We start from the raw sequence: 27,976 nt of genomic DNA, 5'->3' as shown, positions 1-27,976 counted from the left end.
AAGCAATAACACTGGCCTTCTTTAGACTAGTTGAGTATCTGGAGCATCAGCATTTGTGGGTTCGATTATAGGCTCAAATCGGCCATAAACAAAGAACTTTCTTCTGAAACTCGTCAGTCTATTCTTGTTCTGAGAAATGAAGGCTATTTCATGCGATAAATTGCCAAGAAACTGAAGATCTCGTACAACGCTGTGTACTACTCCCCTTCACAGAACAGAGCAAACTGTCTCTAACCAGAATAGAAAGAGGAGTGGGAGGCCCCGGTGCACAACTGAGCAAGAGGACAAGTACATTAGAGTGTCTAGCTTGAGAAACAGATGCCTCACAAGTCCTCAAATGGCAGCTTCATTAAATACTACTCACAAAACGCCAGTCTCAACGTCAACAGTGAAGAAGTGACTCTAGGATGCTGGCCTTCTTAGCAGAGTTCCTCTGTCCAGTGTCTGTGTTCTTTTGCCTATCTTAATCTTTTCTTTTTATTGGTCAGTCTGAGATATGGCTTTTTCTTTGCAACTCTGCCTAGAAGGTGACTGGAGTCTCAGACAATTTTATGGGCTTTCCTCTGACACCGCCTATTATATAGGTCCTGGATGGCAGGAAGCTTGGCCCCAGTGATGTACTGGGCCATTCGCACTACCCTCTGTAGCGCCATACGGTCAGATGCCGAGCAGTTGCCATACCAGGCGGTGATGCAACTGGTCAGGATGCTCTCGATGGTGCAGCTGTAGAACCTTTTGAGAATCTGGGGACCCATGCCAAATCTTTTCAGTCTCCCGAGGGGGAATAGGTTTTTTCGTTTGTTTTTCTTGGTGTGGTTGGACCATGTTAGTTTGTTGGTGATGTGGACACCAAGGAACTTGAAGCTCTCAGCCTGCTCCACTACAGCCCCGTCAATGAGAATGGGGGCGTGCTCGGTCCTCTTTTTCCTGTAGTCCACAATCATCTCCTTTGTCTTCATCACGCTGAGGGAGATTTTATTGTCCTGGCACCACACGGCCAGATCTCTGACCTCCTCCCTATAGGCTGTCTTGTCGTTGTCGGTGATCAGTCTACCACTGTTGTGCCATCGGCAAACTTAATGATGGTGTTGGAGTCGTGCCTGGCCGTGCAGTCATGAGTGAACAGGGAGTACAGGAGGAGCCCCCGTGTTGAGGATCAGCGTGGCAGATGTGTTGTTACCTACCCTTACCACCTGGGGGTGGCCCGTCAGGAAGTCCAGGATCCAGTTGCAGAGGGAGGTGTTTAATTCGAGGGTCCTTAGCTTATTGATGAGCTTTGAGGGCACTATGGTGTTGAACGCTGAGCTGTAGTCAATGAATAGCATTCTCACATAGGTGTTGCTTTTGTCCAGGTGGGAATGGGCAGTATGGAATGCAATAGAGATTGCGTCATCTGTGGATCTGTTTGGGTGGTATGCAAATTGGAGTGGGTCTAGAGTTTCTGGGATAATGATGTGAGCCATGACCAGCCTTTCAGAGCACTTCATTTATTTATTTTTTTACCTTTATTTATACAGGTTTTTCTTATTGAGAAAAAAAAATTCTCCAAGAGAGACCTGGTCCAATAGCAGCAGGGGGAAAAATATTTCAGACAAAACAACTTACATACACTAACACAACATTAAACAAAACTATAAACACACATACAGTACAACAAAAACATTTTACGTTAAAAACACGAAAGTCTTGACTAAAAACAGCTGGCCTAAATACAATTACACTCTTCTATGATATATACATCGATCAAGTGTTTAAACTCCATCAACGAAACTAGATCATCACATTTTAAAATGTTCAGGAGAGAGTTCCAGACCACGGAGCTAAGTAACTAAAACTATTTCTACCATGACCTGTTCTAATTTTTGGTACTGTTAGAAGCAAATGAGAATGGGACCGTAATTGATATTTATTTACCGACCTGACTAAAAAAGAACAGAGATAAAATGGCATTTTACCCAATATAGCCTTATAAATCAGTGTATACCAGTGTTTAAGCCTACGCAAGGTCAATGACGACCAGCCAACAGCGCTGTAGAGATCACAATGATGTGTTAGATGTTTTTGATTTGTAATGAACCTGAGGGTTGCATGATACACTGAATCAAGTGCTCTCAGGGTAGTGGCTGAGGCCTGCATATATATAACATCACTCAAATCTAAAACCGCCAGTAATGTACATCGTACCAGCTCCTTCCTGGCCTCAAAAGAAAAACCTTATGCCGGTAATAAAAACCTATTCTCATCTTGAGCTTCCTTATCAAGTTCTCTACATGCACAGTGAAGCTCAGCTTATCATCAACCCACACACCCAAATATTTGTACACTTAACTTGCTCTATACTATGTCCAGCCAATGTAGCAATGACATGATTTGTAACATGCCTGGCATTTGAAAATACCATGCATTTTGTTTTACCCAAATGTAGAACCAGCTTTAAATTATACAGATTCTGTTGTATGATGTTAAATGCTCTTTGGGCATTTTCAAAAGCTTAAGATAAACTACTACCACTTGAATAAAGAACAGTATCATCTGCATAAAAATGAACATACGCTGTTTCAATAAGATCCCCAAATGTTGTTGATATACAAAATGAGCAACAGTGGGCCCTAAATAGAACCTTGCGGAACACCTGAGCACAGCTCTATGGACTCAGATTTACAGCCATCCACCATTACACATTGTGTACGATTTGATAGGTAATTTATAACCCAATCTTGAGCATGACCAATAATTCCACAACATTTTAACCTTGCACTAACACACCATGGTCCACGGTGTCAAAAGCCTTCGACAAATCAATAAAGACAGACACACAATGTAACTTCTTATCAAGAGCACAGTGGATGTCATTTAAAACCTTCAATGTTGCTGAAACAGTGTTGTGGCCAGACCTAAAACCTGATTGCATTCCATTTAAGATGTTGTTTTCTTGGAAGTAGGTCTTTAGCTGCCTACTAACTAAGTACTCCAGTACCTTTGACAGTACAGACAATTTTGATATGGGTCGATAGTTATCAAGTAGTGAAGGATCTCAACCTTTCAGGAGAGGCAGTACAAAAGCAGATTTCCATAACTTCGGTATTTCCTTAACATCAAGCGTGAGGTTAAAAATACATGTTAAGGGGGAGCAATGATGTCTGCAGCTAGGTGTAGGAAGCGGGGGTCTAGTTCATCAGGGCCACAGGATTTTCCCCCATCAATTTCTTTCAGGGCTTTACACACTTCTGTGGTGGTATGTAGACAGCTACGAAAACTACAGATGAAACTCTCTAGATAGATAGAGTATCTCATGATACGCTGTAGACCACACTACCTCAGGCGAGAAAAACCTTGAGACTTCCTTAGATATCGTGCACCAGCTGTTATTTACAAAAGGCCCCTTTTTCTCCGCCTTCTCTTCACGCAAATGGTGGGGATCTGGGCCTGTTCCCGTGAAAGCAGTATGTAATTCACGTCGGGCTCGTCGGATTCATTAAAGGAAAAAAAGGATTCTGCCAGTTCGTGGTGATTAAATCGCAGTTCTGATGACCAGAAGTTATTTTCGGTCATAAGAGATGGTAGCAGCAACATTATGTACAAAAGAAGTAAAAAAATAACTTACAAACAATGCAAAGAAACAAGGAAAAAAAACAATTGTATAGGAACATGTAAAACGTCAGCCTCCTTCTCCGGCGCCATCTTAACTGTATGGAGCCATTAACTAAAAAGAGGGGTTCTACTAAGCTAACATTGTGAATTGTTTTAAGATGGTCATACCATGGATCATTTAGCTATTTAGTTTGGAATTTTATGACCCCTCTACGTATAAAAAAAATCTTTACAAAATCTTTGATATATGGAAAACAGACAGTCCAAAGAAATCATAAGGAATAATGTTTTGAAGTGTCTGTCCTATAAAGTGTCTGAGATATAAGAAAACTAAGGAAATAATTGTGTTTTTTGGATACATATTTAACCCCTTTTTTTGGGGGCACAAAAAGTCCATTCATTTTTTTTACCGGTACCAGGTTACCTTCAGACGAGGCCCGTGGCAGTTGTGGATGTGGTAGAACAATACGGAGAAAGTCTTGTGTTCATGATAGTCTCCCCATTCCATAGAGTGGTCATGTTAGTTTGTAGGCCAAACCATTCTAACCACTTTTGTGAGAAGACCGATTTTCGGGATGTCTCCTGGTCTGACAAACAGTGCTGTAGCTCTGCCATATTACACCGCAGATGCGGAAGGCCGGTGTAGGCGGATGCGGTGGATTGAGACAGATATCTCTAGAGTAGCCCTTTCCTGCAGTCATAGACCAAAAGGGCACTCTTTGGCCTCATAGGTGGAATGTTATGAATATTTTTCATAATTTCACAATTAATAAAGATTTTTTTTTAAATCAACAACGAAAATCCGGTGTTTCTATGTGAAACAGTTTTGTTTTATTTCTGTCTTCTGTGATGTATAGAAATTGTAATATTGGGATGCAAACTCAAAATTGAATACATTTCAACTCTATATCTGACATGGTACAGGTGTCATATTTTTTTTAAAGCCCATAATCATGTGTGTAAGGTGTATACTTTTGTTTCAAAGTAGATTTGTTTAAGATTAACTAGAATCACTCTGTGTGATCATGATTTAGCCCACTGCTGTAAAAGGTTAAATTGACCGATTTAAATTTTTTATTATGTTTTTTTTATTACATTGATGCACGCATCTATAGACTCTTAAGGATTTTAAACTCTGTAACTGTTTTAAAGTCACCATTGGCCTCATAGTGAAATCTCTGAGTTTCCTTCCTCTCCGGCAACTAAGTTAGCAAGCGTGCCTGTATCTTTGCAGTGACTGGGTGTATTGATACATCTTCCGAAGTGTAATTAATAACTTCACCATGTTCAAAGGGATATTTTCACATCTGCTTTTCTTTACCCATCTACCAATTGGTGCCCTTCCTTGCGAAGCATTGGAAAACCTTCCTGGTCTTTGTGGTTGAATCTGTGTTTGAAATTCACTGCTCGACGGAGGGACCGTACAGATAATTGTATGTTTGGTGTACAGAGATGAGGTAGTCATTCAAAAATCATGTTAAACACTATTATTGCACACAAACATATGTGACTTGTTAAGCACATTTTTATTCCTGATAATTGTACCTAGATAGACTTACCTAGATAGTTTCCCTTGTGTATCAAGAATGGTCCCCCACCTAAAGGACATCCAGCCAACTTGACACAAGTATGGGAAGCATTGGAGTCAACATCGGCCAACATCCCTGTGAACGCTTTCAACACCTTATAGAGTCCATGCCCTGACAAATTGAGACTGTTCTGAGGGCAAAAAGGGGTGTAACTCAATATTAGGACGGTGTTCCTAATGTTTTGTACATTCAGTGTGCGTGGGGTATAGAGATTTTATTTTATATTTAACCTTTATTTAACTAGGCAAGTCAATTAAGAACAAATTCTTATTTACAATGACGGCCTACCAAAAGGCAAAAGCTCGGACGGGAGCTCGGATTAAAAATACAAAATAAATTAAATAAAAATATAGGACAAAGCACACATCACGACAAGAGAGACAACACAACACTACATAAAAGATCAGGTAGTCATTCAAAAATCATGTTATTATGTGATTTGTTCAGTAAAGTTTTACTCCTGAACTTATTTAGGTTTGCTATAACAAAGGGGTTGAATGCTTATTGACTCAAGATATTTCAGCTTATCATTAGAAAAACACGAGTTGACTTTGATATGATGTGGTATTGTGTGTATGCCAGTGACAAAAAATCTAAAAATTCAGGCGGTAACACAACAAAATGTGGTAGAAGTCAAGGGGTGGGAATACTTTCTGAAGGCACTGTAAAACTAGCTGAAACGAGCCACCTACGATTCCCCACAGGGCAGCTTCTTGTTATTGTTGCTAGCTATTTGGCCATCCAGAATCATAACAACATGGACTTTTGCTCCATTGAAGCCTGCGCATCGTTTTCGTGACATTGTCAGTTAACCCGTTTATTAAACCGTTCGGGCTTTACAGATGTTTTTGTGAGAAGAACCGTTTTCTGATATGTGGACTACAGAGAAGGGTCCACTCCCTTCTGTCTGACACAGAGACTGTCCTATGAAATGGTTCCTGGTTATCTCTAGGGGTTATCATGGGTGTAGTTCAGAAAACTACCACCAGACCATTCTAAAACACCTTCTTTACCCTCTTTGAGGATAATACAGTGCCACCGACACGGCCCGCTACCATGGATTATGGGCCTCCCCCTCCCCTTCTCCGTGGCCGAAAGTAAGACATTTAAACGTGTCAACCCTCGCAAGGCTGCCGGCCCAGACGGCATTCAAAACCACGTCCTCAGAGCATGCGCAGACCAGCTGGCTGGTGTGTTTACGGACATATTCAATTGCTCCCTATCTCAGTCTGCTGTCCCCACATGCTTCAAGATGTCCACCATTGTTCCTGTATCCAAGAATGCAAAGATAACTGAACTAAATGACTATATTCCCATAGCACTCACTTCTGTCTTCATGAAGTGCTTTGAGAGACTAGTCAAGTATCATATCACCTCCACCTTACCTGCCACCCTAGACCCACTTCAATTTGCTTACCGCCCCAATAGGTCCACAGACGATGCAATCGCCATCACACTGCACATTGCCCTATCCCATCTGGACAAGAGGAATATCTATGTAAGAATGCTGTTCATCGACCATAGCTCAGCATTCAACACTATAGTACCCTCCAAGCTCATCATTAAGCTTGAGGCCCTGGGACTCAACCCCGCCCTGTGCAATTGGGTCCTGAATATTCTGACAGGCCGCCCCCAGGTGGTGAAGGTAGGAAAGAACATCTCCTCAACACTGGGGCCCCACAAGGGTGCGTGCTCAGCCCCCTCCTGTACTCCCTGTTCACCCATGACTGCGTGGCCATGCATGGCTCCAACTCAATCATCAAGTTTGCAGACGACACAACAGTAGTGGGCTTGATTACCAACAACGATGAGACAGCCTACAGGGAGGAGGTGAGGGCACTCGGAGTGTGGTGTCTGGAAAACAACTTCTCACTCAACATCAAATCAAATCAAATGTATTTATATAGCCCTTCTTACATCAGCTGATATATCAAAGTGCTGTACAGAAACCCAGCCTAAATCCCCAAACAGCAAGCAATGCAGGTGTAGAAGCACGGTGGCTATGAAAAACTCCCTAGAAAAGCCACAACCTAGGAAGAAACCTAGAGAGGAACCAGGCTATGAGGGGTGGCCAGTCCTCTTCTGGCTGTGCCGGGTGGAGATTATAACAGAACATGGCCAAGATGTTCAAATGTTCATAAATGACCAGCATGGTCAAATAATAATAATCACAGTAGTTGTCGAGGGTGCAACAAGTCAGCACCTCAGGAGTAAATGTCAGTTGGCTTTTCATAGCCGATCATTGAGAGTATCTCTACCGCTCCTGCTGTCTCTAGAGAGTTGAAAACAGCAGGTCTGGGACAGGTAGCACATCCGGTGAACAGGTCAGGGTTCCATAGCCGCAGGCAGAACAGTTGAAACTGGAACAGCAGCACGGCCAGGTGGACTGGGGACAGCAAGGAGTCATCATGCCAGGTAGTCCTGAGGCATGGTCCTAGGCCACCGGATAAGACAGGAGATATACTCCAGATACAACAGACTGACCCTAGCCCCCCGACACATAAACTACTGCAGCATAAATACTGGAGGCTGAGACAGGAGGGGTCAGGAGACACTGTGGCCCCATCTGATGATACCCCCGGACAGGGCCAAACAGGCAGGATATAACCCCACCCACTTTGCCAAAGCACAGCCCCCACAGCACTAAAGGGATATCTTCAACCACCAACTTACCATCCTGAGACAAGACCGAGTATAGCCCACAAAGATCTTCGCCACAGCACAACCCAAGGGGGGGCGCCAACCCAGACAGGAAGACCACGTCAGCGACTCAACCCACTCAAGTGACGCACCCCTCCTAGGGACGGCATGGAAGAGCACCAGTAAGCCAGTGACTCAGCCCCTGTAATAGGGTAAGAGGCAGAGAATCCCAGTGGAGAGAGGGGAACCGGCCAGGCAGAGACAGCAAGGGCGGTTCGTTGCTCCAGAGCCATTCCGTTCACCTTCACACCCCTGGGCCAGACTACACTCAATCATATGACCTACTGAAGAGATGAGTCTTCAGTAAAGACTTAAAGGTTGAGACCGAGTCTGCGTCTCTCACATGGGTAGGCAGACCGTTCCATGAAAATGGAGCTCTATAGGAGAAAGCCCTGCCTCCAGCTGTTTGCTTAGAAATTCTAGGGACAATTAGGAGGCCTGCGTCTTGTGACCGTAGCGTACGTGTAGGTATGTATGGCAGGACCAAATCGGAAAGATAGGTAGGAGCAAGCCCATGTAATGCTTTGTAGGTTAGCAGTAAAACCTTGAAATCAGCCCATGCCTTAACAGGAAGCCAGTGTAGGGAGGCTAGCACTGGAGTAATATGATAAAATATTTTGGTTCTAGTCAGGATTCTAGCAGCCATATTTAGCACAAACTGAAGTTTATTTAGTGCTTTATCCGGGTAGCCGGAAAGTAGAGCATTGCAGTAGTCTAAACTAGAAGTAACAAAAGCATGGATGAATTTTTCTGCATCATTTTTGGACAGGAAGTTTCTGAAAAAAGCAAAGGAGATGATCATGGACTTCAGGAAACAAGAGAGGGGGCACCCCCTTACCCACATCGATGGATCAGCAGTGGAGAAGGTTGAAAGTTACGTTCCTTGGCGTACACATCACGGACAAACTAAAATGGTCCACCCACACAGACAGTGTTGCGAAGAAGGCGCAACAGCACCTCTTCAACCTCAGGAAGCTGAAGAAATTTGGCTTGTCCCCTAAAACCCTCACAAACTTTTACAGATGCACAATTGAGAGCATCCTGTAGGGCTGTATCACCACCTGATACGGAAATTGCACCGCCCACAACCGCAAGGTTCTCCAGAGTATGGTGCGGTCTGCACAACGCATCACCGGGTGCAAACTACCTGCCCTCCAGGACACCTACAGCACTCGATCTCACAGGAAGGCCAAAAGATGGCAGGACAACAATCACCCGAGACACTACCATCCAGAAAGCGAGGTCAGTATAGGTGCATCAAAGCTGGGACCGAGAGACTGTTAAACAGCCATCACTAACACAGAGAGGCTGCTGCCTAAATACAGACTCAACATCATAGGCCACTTTAATAAATGGATCACTAGTCACTTTAATAATGCCGCTTTAAAAATGTTTACATATCTTGCATTACTCATCTCATATGTATATACTGTATTCTATACCATCTATTGCGTCTTGCCTATGCCGCTCGGTCATCGCTCATCCATAAGCTTCCCACAATAAGTTGGGTGAATTTTGGCCCATTCCTCCTGACAGAGCTGGTGTAAGTGAGTCAGGTTTGTAGGCCTCCTTGATCGCACACGCTTTTTCAGTTCTACCCACAAATGTTCTATAGGATTGAGGTCAGCGCTTTGTGATGGCGACTCCAATACCTTGACTTTGTTGTCCTGAAGCCATTTTTCCACAAATTTGGAAGTATGCTTGGGGTCATTGTGCATTTGGAAGACCCATTTGCGACCAAGCTTTAACTTCCTGACTGATGTCTTGAGATGTTGCTTCAATATATCCACATAATATTCCATCCTCATGATGCCATCTATTTTGTGAAGTGCACCAGTCCCTCCTGCAGCAAAGCACCCCCACAACATGATGCTGCCACCCCCGTGCTTCACGGTTGGGATGATGTTCTTCGGCTTGCAAGCCACCCCCTTTTTCCTCCAAACATAACGATGGTCATTATGGCAAAACAGTTCTATTTTTGTTTCATCAGACCAGAGGACATTTCTCCAAAAAGTATGATCTTCGTCCATGTGCAGTTGCAAACCGTAGTCTGGCTTTTTTATGGTGGTTTTGGAGCAGTGGCTTCTTCCTTGCTAAGCGGCCTTTCAGGTTATGTCGATATAGGACTTGTTTTACTGTGGATATAGATACTTTTGTACCTGTTTCCTCCAGCATCTTCACAAGGTCCTTTGCTGTTGTTCTGGGATTGATTTACACTTTTCGCACCAAAATACGTTCATCTCTAGGAGACAGAACGTGTCTCCTTCCTGAGCGGTATGACGGCTGCGTGGTCCCATGGCGTTTATACTTGTATACTATTGTTTGTACAGATGAACGTGGTACCTTCAGGCATTTGAAAATTGCTCCCAAGGATGAACCAGACTTGTGGAGGTCTACAATTTTTTTTTCTGAGGTCTTGGCTGATTTCTTTTGATTTTCCCATGATGTCAAGCAAAGAGGCACTGAGTTTGAAGGTAGGCCTTGAAATACATCCACAGGTACACCTCCAATTTACTCAAATCATGTCAATTAGCCTATCAGAAGCTTCTAAAGCCATGACATCATTTTCTGGAATTTTCCAAGCCGTTTAAAGGCTCAGTCAACTTAGTGTATGTAAACTTCTGACCCACTGGAATTGCCATACAGTGAATTATAAGTGAAATAATCTGTAAACAATTGTTAGAAAAATTACTTGTGTCATGCACAACATAGATGTCCTAACCGACTTGCCAAAACTATAGTTTGTTAACAAGAAATTTGTGGAGTAGTTGAAAAACGAGTTTTAATGACTCCAACCTAAGTGTATGTAAACTTCCGCCTTCAACTGTATTCTTATTCCATTCCTTTACTTAGATTTGTATGTATTAGGTAGTTGTTGTGGAATTGCTAGATTACTTGTTAGATATTACTGCACTGCCGGAACTAGAAGCACAAGCATTTCGCTACACTTGCATTAACATCTGCTGACCATGTGTATGTGACCAATAAAATTTAATTTGAAGCCTTTTTTGAAGTTGTGATAAAGTTTCCCACTCCCTGATGTCATCCAGCAAGGATTGACATTGATGCTCATCGTGTTTTTGTTTCCAGAAACTCATTTGTCTCGGTTATAATACCTATGAAGGCAGGTCACATACTGTAGTTGTCATAGTGACGGGGAGTTAGTTACTCGAGGAGGGTACCGGTCCAGGTATAGCTCTGGCTCTGTGCACCTGAGGAGGTGTCGGTGCGTTCATTCCACAGTTACAGAGCATAGCCAAGGAAGAAGAGAGAGTAAAGTACCTTCACATCACCATGCCTATGAAGAGTGATGTAGCAGCGATGATGGAGGATGGTGAGTTGAGATTCAGAATGTCAGTGGTAAATGTTTTAATGCTCTGGCTTTGAGGTGAATTAAAGCCTTATATGGGATGCAAATGGATGACAGGTATCTTACCGGTTGAGCAAGGGGCTAGTAACAGAAAGGATGCTGGTTCAAATCCCAGAGCCGAATAGGTGAAACATCTGTTGATGTGCCCTTGAGCAAGGCACTTAACCCAGACTGCTCCATGGTCGCCGTCAGTAATGGCTGATCTCTGGCCGTCACCCCAATCTCCGAGGGTCTCTCAGGATATGCAAACAACAAATTTCGCATTTACGTGTATAATACACACTTGTGAAATAGGACAAATGTAAGCACCCACCTAATTATTATTAAATGCTAAAATCCGTGTAAACTCAGCAAAAAAAGAAACGTCCCCTTTTCAGGACCCTGTCTTTCAAAGATAATTCGTAAAAATCCAAATAACTTCACAGATCTTCATTGTAAAGGGTTTAAACACTGTTTCCCATGCTTGTTCAACGAACCATAAACAATTAATGAACATGCACCTGTGGAACGGTCGTTAAGACGCCTAAGCGGCACTACAGGGAGACAGGACGGACAGCTGATCGTCCTCGCAGTGGCAGACCACGTGTAACAACACCTGCACAGGATCGGTACATCCGAACATCACACCTGCGGGACAGGTACAGGATGGCAACAACAACTGCTCGAGTTACAACAGGAACGCACAATCCCTCCACCAGTCCTCAGACTGTCCGCAGTAAGCTGAGAGGCTGGACTGAGGGCTTGTAGGCCTGTTGTAAGGCAGGTCCTCACCAGACATCACCGGCAACAACGTCGCCTATGGACACAGATCTACCGTCGCTGGCACAGACAGGACTGTCAAAAAGTGCTCTTCACTGACGAGTCGCGGTTTTGTCTCACCAGGGGTGATGGTCGGATTCGCGTTTATCGTTGAAGGAATGAGCGTTACACCGAGGCCTGTACTCTGGAGCGGGATCGATTTTGAGGTGGAGTGTCCGTCATGGTCTGGGGCGGTGTGTCACAGCATCATCGGACTGAGCTTGTTGTCATTGCTGGCAACCTTAACGCTGTGCATTACAGGGAAGACATCCTCCTCCCTCATGCGGTACCCTTCCTGCAGGCATGACAATGCCACCAGCCATACTGCTTGTTCTGTGCGTGATTTCCTGCAAGACAGGAATGTCAGTGTTCTGCCATGGCCAGCGAAGAGCCCGGATTGAGATCCCATTGAGCAAGTCCTGGACCTGTTGGATTGGAGGGTGAGGGCTAGGGCCATTCCCCCCAGAAATGTCCGGGAACTTGCAGGTGCCTTGGTGGAAGAGTGGGGTAACATCTCACAGCAAGAACTGTCAAATCTGGTGCAGTCCATGAGGAGGAGATGCACTGCAGTACTTAATGCAGCTGTTGGCCACACCAGATACTGACTGTTACTTATGATTTTGACCCCCCCTTTGTTCAGGGACACATTATTCAATTTCTGTTAGTCACATGTCTGTGGAACTTGTTCAGTTTATGTCTCAGTTGTTGAATCTTGTTATGTTCATATTTACACATGTTAAGTCGCTGAAAATAAACGCAGTTGACAGTGAGAGGACGTTTCTTTTTGTGCTGAGTTTAGATACATTTTGGGTGATTTTGGTCAGCTAAGAGATGTCTGAATGAGTGGTGGAAATGTATTTGTTTGTGTTGTCATTCAGTTGGAACCGAGATTGACGGGGATGTGAGTAACAGTGAAGGTAAGTGGAGATGAGTTCTCACCCTACCCGTATAACACGGAGCTTATAGTTGTGTCTTTCTCTGTGAATAAGGCAGACAACTATTGACACTGGTTGTTAGAATTGAACTGATATTTTTAAAAGCTTCAGCTCTAACTGTATTAGTGGGGGTTTTTACATGCTGAAAGTGTATATTTTTGCTTGTGTGTTTAAGCTGTTGTGTGTTTGTGTGTGTGTGTATATACAGACGACACCAGTCGAAGGGGTGGGAACAGAAGACCGGCGGCTGATAGAGGAGGAGCCCGCAGCAGGGTCAAAAAGCCAGCCAGCGAGGATGAGGATGATGAAGAGGAGGCTCCCAGAAACCGCAGAGGAGCCAATGAGAAGAAGGCCACTAAGTCACGTGACGGCGACGATTACAATGAGGATAATGCCCCCAAGAGGAGACGAGGAGGAGCAACAAACAAAAAGAAAGGAGGAAAGGCCCAGGACAGTGATGGTGAGGAGGAGAAGGGGAACAAGGGAAAGAAGAGGAGACCAAAGTTAAGAGAGGATACACCAAGGGGAAGGGCAAAGGAAAGGAGAAGGAAGATGAGAAGGAAAAGAAGAAGGAAAAGAAGAGAGCAGGTATCTTGGATGGAAATCAGGACCCCAAGCGATAGTGTGATGACCTTAGAGAAGATTCTAAACGTAATACTACACAGCACAGGAATCAAAGTAATGGGTCAAATACATTATTTAAGTGTATTATACAGTATTTGCCAGAGGTGGGACCAAGTCATTGTTTTACTAGTCACACAAGTAAGTCCCAAGTCAAGACAGTCAAGTCCGAGTCAAGTCAAGACCATCAAGTATCAAGTCAAGTCTCAAGTCCTAAACTTTGAGTTTCGAGTCCTAAAGTCATAATGTGCTCTTCACCAAGTGTAATACCATTTCATATTTTAATAGTATATTAGTATAATAGTATAATAATAGTATATTAATAGTATAATAGTATATTACGTTTACGCAAATTATGAATGCTTTTAAAATATCTATATATTTATTGCTTTCCAAATAAACGTTATATTTCCATGGAAATACATGGGTAGCCATGAGAAAGACACCCCCCCCCCCCCAATAGTGATCGACTATTGAGGATCGCTATGGGGCGCAATCGGGCGAAGTAGGCTTGTACACAATCGCCCAACCTTAACAGACACACACACACACTCTGTGTGGTTACAGTAGGCTAACGTATGTCAATGGTTTTAGGAACAGCAGTAACATCAGGCAGGATTTAGGCTACCAACTGGCTAGCCAGTTGTAGCTCAATCTTGGGTGCAATGATCAAGTTCCCGCACTGACTGACTGTGTGGAGGTTCATTGATTTAACGTTCCTGTCACGTTCGCTGGAATAAATGTCGGACCAAGGCGCAGCGGATGTTGAGTTCCACATTATTTATTAGAAAGTGAAACTTAGCAAAGACAAAAATACAATAAACTAACAACGAACCGTGACTACAGAGATGCTACGTGCAATAACTCAAAACAATATCCCATAAACCAAGGTGGAAAAAAGCTACCTAAATATGATCCCCAATTAGAGACAACGATTACCAGCTGCCTCTAATTGGGAATCATACACAATCACCAACATAGAAAAACAAACCTAGAACCCCACATAGAAATAATAAAATAGACTAACCCCCCAGTCACGCCCTGACATACTCTACCATAGAAAATAAGGACTCTCTATGGTCAGGACGTGACAGTTACTTTATCCTACATGATACACCAGTAAAGTAATAAAATATATAGCTGTCGGCTATATTAGCCACGACTTACCATTCTTTGTGCAGCTTCAAATGTTGAACAAAGTTGGAAATTCTTGCGCCTCTTTTCTTCCAGCATGTTTTGCAAGTTGCAATCAGTTTTTTGTTGATACAGCGTCGCCTTTTATCCGAAAATGATAATTTTGGGTATCATCTTTCCAAGGGCTCCATCTGAATTCACCCGCCGACGTTCCTCTGCACTGCCACGCACAACTTTTTCTCAGCTGGCACAATTTGATTGGTTGCTGTCCGATTCAAACTGTAATCCGTAAAATGAAGAGTTGATGCGCTGCACACTTTTTTAATAGCATCATTTTTTATATTTGGGCTTGGGGAGGGTATCAAGTCCAAGTCAAGTCACAAGTTATTGGTGTTAAAGTCAAAGTCGAGTTGCAAGTCATCATATTTGTGACTCGAGTCCAAGTCATGTGACTCAAGTCCACACCTCTGGTAGAATATGACTTCCGGGTTGGAGCGAGCGGTCGCATTCGCGCTTTGGTCCGCAGGTAGTATAACTTTTCATTACATTTCATTACATTTCATTATAGTACAACGGTTTGATTTGTCTAATCTTAGCAATTTCTTCTTAGCTAGCTACATAGCCGTCTTTGTATCAAAAATAATTGCGTAATTATCGTATTACGTCGTCCTAACGCAGTCTACACTGCTATCTGCCCAGCAGCTAGCCAGCTAGCAAACGTCCACCGTCTACCGAATAGCAGCACTGTAGCAACTATTACACTCAACTGAACGACTTGATTAGTGTAGTGTTAGCTAGCTACATAGTTGTCTTTGCTGTCTTCGTATCCAAGATAATTGTGTAGTTTAGAGTGTGTAGTTTTAGAGTGATTATCTTAATTTACCGAGGTTAGCTAGCCAGCTATTTGTCGTCCTTAACATAGGAGACACTGCTAGCTAGCCAACAGCTAGCCAACGTCTACCGAATAGAACTTCCGCACTCAACAACCCGGTCGCATTCCGCTTCGCTCCACAGGTAGTATCACATTTTCATTTCATTTCATTACAGTACAACGGTTTGATTTGTTTGATCGTAGCTAGCTACACAGCTAGCTACATAGCCGTCTTTGTATCAAAGATAATTGTGTAGTCTAGAGCGATTTTCTAGGTTAGCTAGCCAGCTACTGTCGTTCTTTTAACGCAACGTAACGTAATCAACACTGCTAGCTAGCCAGCTAGCCCCCGAATAGCAGCACTGTAGAAACTATTACACTCAACGGAACGACTTGATTAGTGTAGTGTCAACAACGCAGCCACTGCCAGCTAGCCTACAAAGTCAACAACGCAGCCACTGCCAGCTAGCCTACTTCAGCAGTACTGTATCATCTTAATCATTCTAGTCAATAAGATTCTTGCTACGTAAGCTTAACTTTCTGAACATTCGAGACGCGTAGTCCACTTGTCATTCCAATCTCCTTTGCATTAGCGTAGTCTCTTCTGTAGCCTGTCAACTATGTGTCTGTCTATCCCTGTTCTCTCCTCTCTGCACAGACCATACAAACGCTCCACACCGCGTGGCCGCGGCCACCCTAATCTGGTGGTCCCAGCGCGCACGACCCACGTGGAGTTCCAGGTCTCCGGTAGCCTCTGGAACTGCCGATCTGCGGCCAACAAGGCAGAGTTCACCTCAGCCTATGCCTCCCTCCAGTCCCTCGACTTCTTGGCACTGACGGAAACATGGATCACCACAGATAACACTGCTACTCCTACTGCTCTCTCTTCGTCCGCCCACGTGTTCTCGCACACCCCGAGAGCTTCTGGTCAGCGGGGTGGTGGCACCGGGATCCTCATCTCTCCCAAGTGGTCATTCTCTCTTTCTCCCCTTACCCATCTGTCTATCGCCTCCTTTGAATTCCATGCTGTCACAGTTACCAGCCCTTTCAAGCTTAACATCCTTATCATTTATCGCCCTCCAGGTTCCCTCGGAGAGTTCATCAATGAGCTTGATGCCTTGATAAGCTCCTTTCCTGAGGACGGCTCACCTCTCACAGTTCTGGGCGACTTTAACCTCCCCACGTCTACCTTTGACTCATTCCTCTCTGCCTCCTTCTTTCCACTCCTCTCCTCTTTTGACCTCACCCTCTCACCTTCCCCCCCTACTCACAAGGCAGGCAATACGCTCGACCTCATCTTTACTAGATGCTGTTCTTCCACTAACCTCATTGCAACTCCCCTCCAAGTCTCCGACCACTACCTTGTATCCTTTTCCCTCTCGCTCTCATCCAACACTTCCCACACTGCCCCTACTCGGATGGTATCGCGCCGTCCCAACCTTCGCTCTCTCTCCCCCGCTACCCTCTCCTCTTCCATCCTATCATCTCTTCCCTCTGCTCAAACCTTCTCCAACCTATCTCCTGATTCTGCCTCCTCAACCCTCCTCTCCTCCCTTTCTGCATCCTTTGATTCTCTATGTCCCCTATCCTCCAGGCCGGCTCGGTCCTCCCCTCCCGCTCCGTGGCTCGACGACTCATTGCGAGCTCACAGAACAGGGCTCCGGGCAGCCGAGCGGAAATGGAGGAAAACTCGCCTCCCTGCGGACCTGGCATCCTTTCACTCCCTCCTCTCTACATTTTCCTCTTCTGTCTCTGCTGCTAAAGCCACTTTCTACCACTCTAAATTCCAAGCATCTGCCTCTAACCCTAGGAAGCTCTTTGCCACCTTCTCCTCCCTCCTGAATCCTCCTCCCCCTCCCCCCCCTCCTCCCTCTCTGCAGATGACTTCGTCAACCATTTTGAAAAGAAGGTCGACGACATCCGATCCTCGTTTGCTAAGTCAAACGACACCGCTGGTTCTGCTCACACTGCCCTACCCTGTGCTCTGACCTCTTTCTCCCCTCTCTCTCCAGATGAAATCTCGCGTCTTGTGACGGCCGGCCGCCCAACAACCTGCCCGCTTGACCCTATCCCCTCCTCTCTTCTCCAGACCATTTCCGGAGACCTTCTCCCTTACCTCACCTCGCTCATCAACTCATCCCTGACCGCTGGCTACGTCCCCTCCGTCTTCAAGAGAGCGAGAGTTGCACCCCTTCTGAAAAAACCTACACTCGATCCCTCCGATGTCAACAAATACAGACCAGTATCCCTTCTTTCTTTTCTCTCCAAAACTCTTGAACGTGCCGTCCTTGGCCAGCTCTCCCGCTATCTCTCTCAGAATGACCTTCTTGATCCAAATCAGTCAGGTTTCAAGACTAGTCATTCAACTGAGACTGCTCTTCTCTGTATCACGGAGGCGCTCCGCACTGCTAAAGCTAACTCTCTCTCCTCTGCTCTCATCCTTCTAGACCTATCGGCTGCCTTCGATACTGTGAACCATCAGATCCTCCTCTCCACCCTCTCCGAGTTGGGCATCTCCGGCGCGGCCCACGCTTGGATTGCGTCCTACCTGACAGGTCGCTCCTACCAGGTGGCGTGGCGAGAATCTGTCTCCTCACCACGTGCTCTCACCACTGGTGTCCCCCAGGGCTCTGTTCTAGGCCCTCTCCTATTCTCGCTATACACCAAGTCACTTGGCTCTGTCATAACCTCACATGGTCTCTCCTATCATTGCTATGCAGACGACACACAACTAATCTTCTCCTTTCCCCCTTCTGATGACCAGGTGGCGAATCGCATCTCTGCATGTCTGGCAGACATATCAGTGTGGATGACGGATCACCACCTCAAGCTGAACCTCGGCAAGACGGAGCTGCTCTTCCTCCCGGGGAAGGACTGCCCGTTCCATGATCTCGCCATCACGGTTGACAACTCCATTGTGTCCTCCTCCCAGAGCGCTAAGAACCTTGGCGTGATCCTGGACAACACCCTGTCGTTCTCAACTAACATCAAGGCGGTGGCCCGTTCCTGTAGGTTCATGCTCTACAACATCCGCAGAGTACGACCCTGCCTCACACAGGAAGCGGCGCAGGTCCTAATCCAGGCACTTGTCATCTCCCGTCTGGATTACTGCAACTCGCTGTTGGCTGGGCTCCCTGCCTGTGCCATTAAACCCCTACAACTCATCCAGAACGCCGCAGCCCGTCTGGTGTTCAACCTTCCCAAGTTCTCTCACGTCACCCCGCTCCTCCGCTCTCTCCACTGGCTTCCAGTTGAAGCTCGCATCCGCTACAAGACCATGGTGCTTGCCTACGGAGCTGTGAGGGGAACGGCACCTCAGTACCTCCAGGCTCTGATCAGGCCCTACACCCAAACAAGGGCACTGCGTTCATCCACCTCTGGCCTGCTCGCCTCCCTACCACTGAGGAAGTACAGTTCCCGCTCAGCCCAGTCAAAACTGTTCGCTGCTCTGGCCCCCCAATGGTGGAACAAACTCCCTCACGACGCCAGGACAGCGGAATCAATCACCACCTTCCGGAGACACCTGAAACCCCACCTCTTTAAGGAATACCTAGGATAGGATAAAGTAATCCTTCTCACCCCCCCCCCCCCCCCCTTAAAAGATTTAGATGCACTATTGTAAAGTGGCTGTTCCACTGGATGTCATAAGGTGAATGCACCAATTTGTAAGTCGCTCTGGATAAGAGCGTCTGCTAAATGACTTAAATGTAATGTAAATGTGGTATTTGCTAAAATAGGATACAGCCTGAATTTAAAATGGATTAAATTTAGATTTTTTGGTCACTGTCCTACACACAATACCTGATAATGTCAAAGAGGAATTATGTTTTTCTAAAAGTTTACAAATTAATTAAAAATGAAAACTGAAATGAGTCAATAAGTGTTCAACCCATTTGTTATGGCAAGCCTAAATACGTTTAGGAGTAAAAATGCACATACAAGCTCCCTCAGTCGAGCAGTGAATTTCAAACACAGATTTAACCACAAAGACCGCAGGGAGGTTTTCCAATGCCTCGTAAAGAAGGGCACCAATTGGTAGATAGGTAAACAAACAAACAGACATTGAATATCCCTTAGAGGATGGTGATCCCTTTGAGCAAGTTATTAGTTACACTTTGGATGGTGTATCAATACACCCAGTCACTACAAAGATACAAGCGTCAGTCCTAACTCAGTTGCCGGAGAGGAAGGAAACAGCTCAGCGATTTCACCATGAGGCCAATGGTGACTTTAAAACAGTTACCGAGTTTAATTGCAGTGATAGGAGAAAACTGAGGATGGATCAACAACATTGTCATTACTCCACAATACTAACCTAATTGACAGAGTGAAAAGAAGTAAGCCTATACAGAATAAAAATATTCCACAACATGCATCCTGTTTGCAACAAAGCACTAAAATAATACTGCAAAAAAAAGTGGCAAAGCAATAAACTTTTTGTCCTGAGTACAAAGTGTTATGTTTGGGGCAAATTCAATACCACACATTACTGAGTACCACTCTCCATATTTCAAGCATAGTGGTGGCTGCATCATGTTATGGGTACGCTTGTAATAGTTAAGGACTGGGGAGTTTTTCAGGATACAAATAAACGGACTGGAGCAAAGCACAGGCAAAATCCTAGAGGAAAACCTGGTTCAGTCTGTTTCCACCAGACACTGGGAGATTAATTCACCTTTCAGCAGGACAATAACCTAAAACACATGGCCAAATCTACACTGGAATTTCTTACTAGGACGGTAAATGTGGCCGAGTTACAGTTTTGACTTAAATCTACTTGAAAATCTATGGCAAGACCTGAAAATGGTTGTCTAACAACCAGTTTGACGGAGCTTGAAGAATTTTGAAAAGATAAATGGGCAAATGTTGCACAATTCAGGTGTGGAAAGGTCTTAGAGTCTTGCCCAGAAAGACTTACAGCTATAATAGCTGCCAAAGGGCTTCTACAAAGTATTGGCTCAGGGGTGTGAATATTTATGTAAATGACATATTTAATTTTAAATATATTTGCCAAAATGTCTAAAAACATATTTTCCCTTCGTCATTATGGAGTATTGTGTGTAGATAGGTGTAGAAAAAAAAGTCATCTATTTTGAATTAAGGCTGTAACGGAACAAAATGTGGAATAAGTCAAGGGTTATGAATACTTTCTGAAGGCACTGTATTCCCACCCATAAGTGAGAAACCTACATGCCAAGTATAGACCATATTGTGGTCCATAAGCTAACTGTCTGTCTGTCTGTCTCTGTCTGAGTGCAGCAGTCCATCGTGGATGAGCAGGAGAACCAGAAGGATGAGAACATCCACCTGAGGAGGTTCCTGCGTGTGCTGGCCAATGTCATGATCATCTGCTGCCTGGAGGGAAGTGGCTACCTCATCTTCTCTGTGGTGAAGAGGTTCCAGGAGTTTGCCAACAGGGACGATCTGAGCTGGTACAAGAAAAACGAGGTAATGCTTGGAGAATGGCGTTGATGTCAAGTACATTCTTTCAAACCAATAGAATCTGTTTATTTTTTGAAAAAATGTATAGTGATATTATGTTATATAGATGTAGGATCTTAATTTGATCACCTGTTGCAGGATGTTTAAAAAGGCTTCAGAAGTTTGTAATTTCCACTTCGAAATTTCAGACTTCATTTTCCCTTACACAAAACGTATCAACCCCTACAAAAATGGCCATTAATTTTAATCCACATAATGTTTCCTGTTGATGCAGGATTATTTTCCTGTTGTAGCAAACTGGCTCAAATTAATATCCTACATCTGTAATAGTGCAGCCTTCTTTTTTATCACATTCATTACTGACTAAACAAACTTCCCTCTCTTTCATCACTGACATATTTTGTATCATATGGTGTTGTGTAAAGTGGTGGTGTAGTGGGGAGATGGTATGATTCCTGCCATGGTTCCTCTGTGTAGTTGGAGCTCATCATGTCCCTGTTGGGCCTGGTGTGTCCTCCCCTGTTTGAGACAATCGCTGAGCTGTAGGAGTACCACCCCCAGATCACCCTCAAATGGCAGCTGGGGCGCATCTTTGCCCTCTTTCTGGGAAACCTCTACACCTTCCTATTCACCCTATTTGATGAGGTCAAAAATAAGGTACTGTAAGGCTGCCTCTGGCTGCTTCAGGCTACTACCAGACCTCTTGTTTATCTTAAATTAATATTAAGAGCTGGATTACAGAATGTTTATTCCTTTTTGGGATAATATGAAAGAGTAAAAGAAAAGGATAAGGTTTTATAATGGGATGGGACTGATATTCCTCATAGCGATGCATTGTCATTGGGGTGAAAGGGTAGCGCATAGTAATAATGACCTGTGATTTGATGGCTTCCTTCCACTCAACTTGAGGTGTCCATTAGGAATGCGTTCATCTGGGCCCAGAAGGAATACTAACTTCACCCTCCGCAACAACTACACGGATGCCACCCCACCCCCCACGACCACTCTGATGTCATCAGGGGGCCATGCTGGGAGACCGCCGTTGGCATAGTAATGGAACCTTACTGATATCCTCATCTCTGGTATGTTCATTGTTTGTGTTGTATGTACTGTACCTTTGTAAAGCGTGTGTGTTGTTCATCATGTGACAGGAGTTTGTGAAGCTGACCGTGTCAGACATCCAGGTGACCTACCTGACCATCCTGATTGGTGACTTTGCGCGGGCTGTCATTGTCAGGTTCCTCAACTACTGCTGGTGCTGGGACCTCAACGCCCCATATGTAGGTCCTCCAATGGTCATTGTTACAAAGGGATACAGTATATTACATAGTTATGTCTTATTTTGTCTATTGGTGGGGATATTCTAGATTTGTACATTTTTGTTTGAATCACAAGTTTGAATCACTGTTTGTGATAGGGTTTGTAACTCCCTCTGTAGCCATCGTATGGCGAGTTTGACATCAGTGGCAACATTCTTGGTCTGGTCTTCAACCAAGGAATGATCTGGTAAGAGATCTCTATTTTGGTTGCAGAACTATAGACCTCATGCAGTATATTCCACATCCCTGCAATGACACTGTGTGTGCGTGTGTGTGTTTCAGGATGGGTGTGTTCTATGCTCCAGGGCTGGTATTGATAAACGTCCTGCGTCTCCTCTTGTCCATGTACTACCAGTGCTGGGCCGTGATGGCCACTAACGTGCCCCATGAGAGGGTCCAAATCCAACAACTTCTACATGGGCCTCCTCCTCATCCTCTTCCTCAGTCTACTGCCTGTGGTCTACACTATCATGACCCTGCTACCCTCCTTGGACTGTGGGCCATTCAGGTAACAAACATACACACAGGCTGTTGCTGTTTTTTCTTCAAACAATACAAAACATACACATAAACCGACTGCATACAGACGAACACAAACATCAACGACATCACACCTGCCCACACCCCCATCTCCAGCCCCCACATTACCCTCCGCCACATGGCCTCAAACTGCACCATTTTGTTTCTCTCCTTCCCCCAAGCACTTTCAACATTTAGATAATAAAGCATTTGACCTTTACATTGTGTAAACAACGGAGAACTGGTTGATTTCCAGTGTTTTTTTAAATACCCATCGGGTATCTCACTGCACCCTCATATGCCATGTCTTGAAATATGCATACAAAGGATCAAAAGTAAAGTTACATTGTAATATTTCTGACAGCCAACTTTCTAACTCTGCCCATAAGTTTTGAACTGTATTGCATTCCAAGAAGACATGGATTATTCAGTCATTGTTAGTTTTACACTTAAGACATGACTCTACCATTCTGCTTTAGAATTTGTGAATTTTGTCCCTTGTATCATACATTGTATACATTCGTTTATTAAGCCTACATTTTTGTTTAGTGTAATTTTATTATTTATGTTCCAACATTCCCTTAATTTGTGCCAATACCAGTACTTTTAAAGTCTTGGCTCCAATAGTTTATATTTTCTTCCTAAGATATTGTCAGTTGGATAGGCTCTGTGCAAGGTTTTGGATATTTTACCTGTAATATGAATATCCTTTTTTAAATTTGTACCCCATTTTTCTCCCCAATTTCGTGATTACGATCTTGTCTCATCGCTGCAACTCCCCAACGTGCTCGGGAGAGGCGAAGGTCAAGTCATGCGTCCTGTGAAATATGACCCGCCAAACTGCGCTTCTTAACACCCGTTCACTTAAGCCGGAAGCCAGCTGCACCAATGTGTTGGAGGAAACACCATTCAACTGACTACCGAAGTCAGCCTGCAGGCGCCCGGCCCGCCACGAGGAGTCGCTAGAGCGAGATGAGCCAAGTAAAGCCCCCCTGGACAAACCCTCCCCTAACCCGGACGACGCTGGGCTCAATGTATGCCACCCTATGGGACTTCCGGTCACGGCTGGTTGTGACACAGCCTGGGATCGAACCCAAGGCTGTAGTGACGCCGCAACACTGCGATGCAGTGCCTTGCATCACTCAGGAGGCCCATGAATTTCCTTTTCTGACTCAACTAGGATTCCCTCAAGATTGCTCTGATGTTCAAAAGATTTCTGATATACATTTTGTGATATGAACATTTTAAGTTACATGTATTTGAAAATATCTACATTGGTCAGTCCAAAATAGCTTTTTAACTCTGTCATGGAAATAAATAAATGTCCTATTAATTTACGGTTTCTATGCCAATTTACGGTTTCTGAAAAGCTGTCCAAGGATGGTTCCATAGGGTTGTGTTTTAAGGGAGTGATATTGGTTCTTGTAGAATATGTTTCATTGAAATTGTTAATGTTCTTAGGTTTATCCTTTGAAAACAGACACATGAAAAGGTGGGGTAATTGGTATTAGCTTCTACACCTGCATTGCTTGCTGTTTGGGGTTTTAGGCTGGGTTAGGCTGGGTTTCTGTACAGCACTTCGAGATATTAGCTGATGTACGAAGGGCTATATAAAATAAACTTGATTGATTGATTAGCGAGAATAAATATAAAAACTTTAGGAGCCATTTCATTCTGAAAAGGTTTATTCTACTTGTAAGATGTATGGGAAGATTGTTCCATTTAATTAGATCTGCTTTCATATTGTTGAGTAATGGGATAAAGTTATCCTTATATATTTGTTGTTTGTTGTCATTTATTAAGCATCCTATTTTGTGGTCTACTTAAAGGATTGCTGTAGATCATTAGTTATTATTTTTCCTATTGCCATTATTTTATTTTTTTCACATTCATTTTGTGAAAGTGTCTGATGCCCTCCCAGTCATCCCGTCCCAATCCCTCTCTTCACGCTCACCAATAACCACCATTGAATCTTAGCTATCATGACAAACAAGGAATAATCATGACTCGACATCCTCTCTTAATCTGTCCAGAACTCTTATTCATTTTACAGCACAAAAATAAATAAATCTCTCTTCTCCCTCTCACAAGCCAAACCCATCCCTTTCCACCTCCCCCTCCCAGTTCTCCCCCAAGTCAAGCTTGTACCAACTTCCCACCCTTGCCCACCCAAGCCAAGCTTGTCCAAACCTCCCATCCTTGCCCACCCAAGCTTGTCCTTACCTCCCATCCATACCCACCCGAGCTTGTCCCAACCTCCCATTTGTCCCACCCTCCCTACCGCTCAGACACACTTACACCCAGATTTACTCATCCATTCTAGCCAAACTTATACCCTATGCATCCACATACCCATTCTCTCCCACCCTCCTACACATATTCATCATCCCTCACTCTTAAGTGAGCTGGTCTAAGGCATCACAGACTCCTGAACATCTAATCAAATGGCTACCCAGACTATTTGCATTGCCCCCCCCCCCCCCACACCTCTTTTACACTGCTGTTTGAGCATAAAAAAAAACAGGAAGCAGGAGGATGGAGTCATGGTCAAATTTGCCAAATGGAGGATGAGAGATGGGCCTCGTATGTGTTTCTGCGGGTAAAATAAACGTGGTCTAGAGTTTTAGCGCACTTTGTGGTGCAGGAGACGGGTTGGTAGAAGTGAGGTATGACGGTTTTAAGTCAACCTGCTTTAAAGTCTCCACTGAGTGGTTTCTTGTTTGTTTATGGCCCCATACAGTTCATTGTGTACCAGAGTGGTGTTGGCATGTGGAGGAATATAGACAGCAGTGATCATTACGGATGAGAACTCTTTTGGTAGATAAAAGGGTCTACAGCTTACCATGAGGTATTCTGTATCAGGTGAGCAAACGTTTGAGATTTCCTTCATACTTGAAGCAGCACACAAGTTGTTATTTATGGAAAAACACCTTTTGATTTCCCCGAAGCCGCTGTCTGATCCTGCATGGAGAATCCACGAGTACTACGTGCATAGCTTCAAATTCCAGCCACATTTCAGTAAGACATGTAATATAGCAGCTTTTCAAGTCTCTACGATAGGAGACCCTTGAACTAAGCTCATCCATTTTATTTTCGAGTGACTAGACATTTGCTAATAGAACAGAGGGGAGCTTCGTTTGGTTCTCTTCTTCACCTTCATTCCAAACAAACATTATCAAGAACGCCTAGCCCTAGCGTCACCATCTAAGTTAACTAGCTAGCTAGGCTGTTGGCTTGTAAAAGACAAAGAAAGCTAAACTCGTTTTTATGAATTGCTCATGCATTTAAATAGCTAGGCAAATACACAGCTAATTTAGCCATCTAGCTCGGCTAATGTTGCTAACTAACTAACTATGAGCTAGCTAGATAAGTGTACATTTAAAACTTGCCCAAGACAGTTCACAGAATTGTTAATTTAAACAACTTCAGCCAATTGATTAATTACAACATTTTGTTAACATTAGATAGTTAATCCAGAGATTCTTACCTTTGCCTCGATACGGCAGTCTAGTTCAGATCATCATGGCCCTGGTGAGTGATGTGACGCTTAAGACATTCATTTATAGTTCTGAATGATAAGCCTACACGAAACACAGTTCTTATTTGCAGGGTTTCTAAAATCCACAATGGATCAAATTAATGGTGGAAATTTATTAGAACCATTTCCGTGTTTGACCGCTAGGTTTTATGGGTATTATGACTCATACTTCTTCTTCTTTGGTATTATGGCAGTGCGCAAACAAATGTTATAGGTGCATGCTGTCACCTACTGTATTGGCTGTGTATCAGCCTACTATTCTGGAATATGATTTCATTACAATTTGTGAAAATAAAAATGCCCTACCAACTAACCCTACATCCATTAAAACCTCAATCATTATTCCACTACTTTGGCCCCATCTGATCCTACACAGGCCAGCAGCCTGGGAGGACAGGACACTATTGTTCAAAACACCTTGTAACGCTTCTGCAGTAAACTATTGTACACCCAAGCACTTCTCTGCAGTTGCCACCACAAAATCTGTCCTCTGTGATTTACATTCCATTCCTGTGGTACAGTTGACAATGGCCATGAACGCAAAAACAAAAAACCTTACTGAAGCACGTGTTATTTATATCACTCTTTATTAAACTTGTCCTACTCACAGGGATTCTTATAGGATCCCTCACCCTGGACCTATCTTTCTCTACTACTCGCTTCACTGCCTCATCATACGACACTTTCTGCGCTACTCTGATCCTGGCAACCTCAACCTGCCTTTCAACGGACACCTCTGATCTCCAGCACCATGGGTACCCCTGCAGTTTACACTCACAACTTTTCCACTGATACTACACATTCCTTTGTCTCATGTCTCCCGGGTGGCGCAGTGGTCTAGGGCACTGCATCGCAGTGCTAGCTGCGCCACCAGAGTCTCTGGGTTCGCGCCCAGGCTCTGTCGCAGCCGGCCGCAACCGGGAGGTCCGTGGGGCGACGCACAATTGGCATAGCGTCGTCCGGGTTAGGGAGGGTTTGGCCGGTAGGGAGGGTTTGGCCGGTAGGGATATCCTTGTCTCAGTATGTAAAAATGTAATAAAATGTATGCACTCTACTGTAAGTCGCTCTGGATAAGAGCGTCTGCTAAATGACTGTAAATGTAAATGTAAATGTCATCCTGCACACTTCTCACATCTAGGAATCTCCCTCCTACACACTGCTACTACATTACCATAAGCTTGACAACTAAAGCCCTCACGGGATAACTAGCACACTAACTAGACTTTATGTGGTAAAAACTCTGCATCAAAACTCAGTAGTACAGAAAGTGTATTCTCTATTTCACAACGATCTCCACCAGGTCTGCATCGCACCAAAAAGGGGGCGTTGCAAATCAGGAATCTTCAACTTCAGTTGACCCTCCTCAACACTAAACCCCACTCCCGTTATCACTCCTTTCAATGGTGCCCTGTTCCAGGGGGAAAGCAAGTCACAGTTCTTGTCCCCAGCCACATGGTGCAGCGCCCACGCTCCCTCTGGATGGCAGAAACACAAAAGAATCGACACGATTCCACATCAAGTCACTTTCACCGACCCAACATTCCCCAAC

The 27,976-nt window shown here is 44.3% G+C and overlaps 1 pseudogene; it reads left to right on the top strand.

Moving 5' to 3' along the window:
* Nucleotides 1–11,174: 11,174 nt before the first annotated feature.
* Nucleotides 11,175–23,005, top strand: LOC139544616 (transmembrane channel-like protein 2-A; annotated as a pseudogene).
* The last annotated feature ends 4,971 nt before the right edge of the window (nucleotides 23,006–27,976 follow it).

Source organism: Salvelinus alpinus, chromosome 18 (assembly GCF_045679555.1).
Source record: "Salvelinus alpinus chromosome 18, SLU_Salpinus.1, whole genome shotgun sequence".
NCBI lineage: Eukaryota > Metazoa > Chordata > Actinopteri > Salmoniformes > Salmonidae > Salvelinus > Salvelinus alpinus.
The sequence above is the reverse complement of the archived record's forward strand: the minus strand, read 5'-3'. Positions and strand labels throughout refer to the sequence as shown.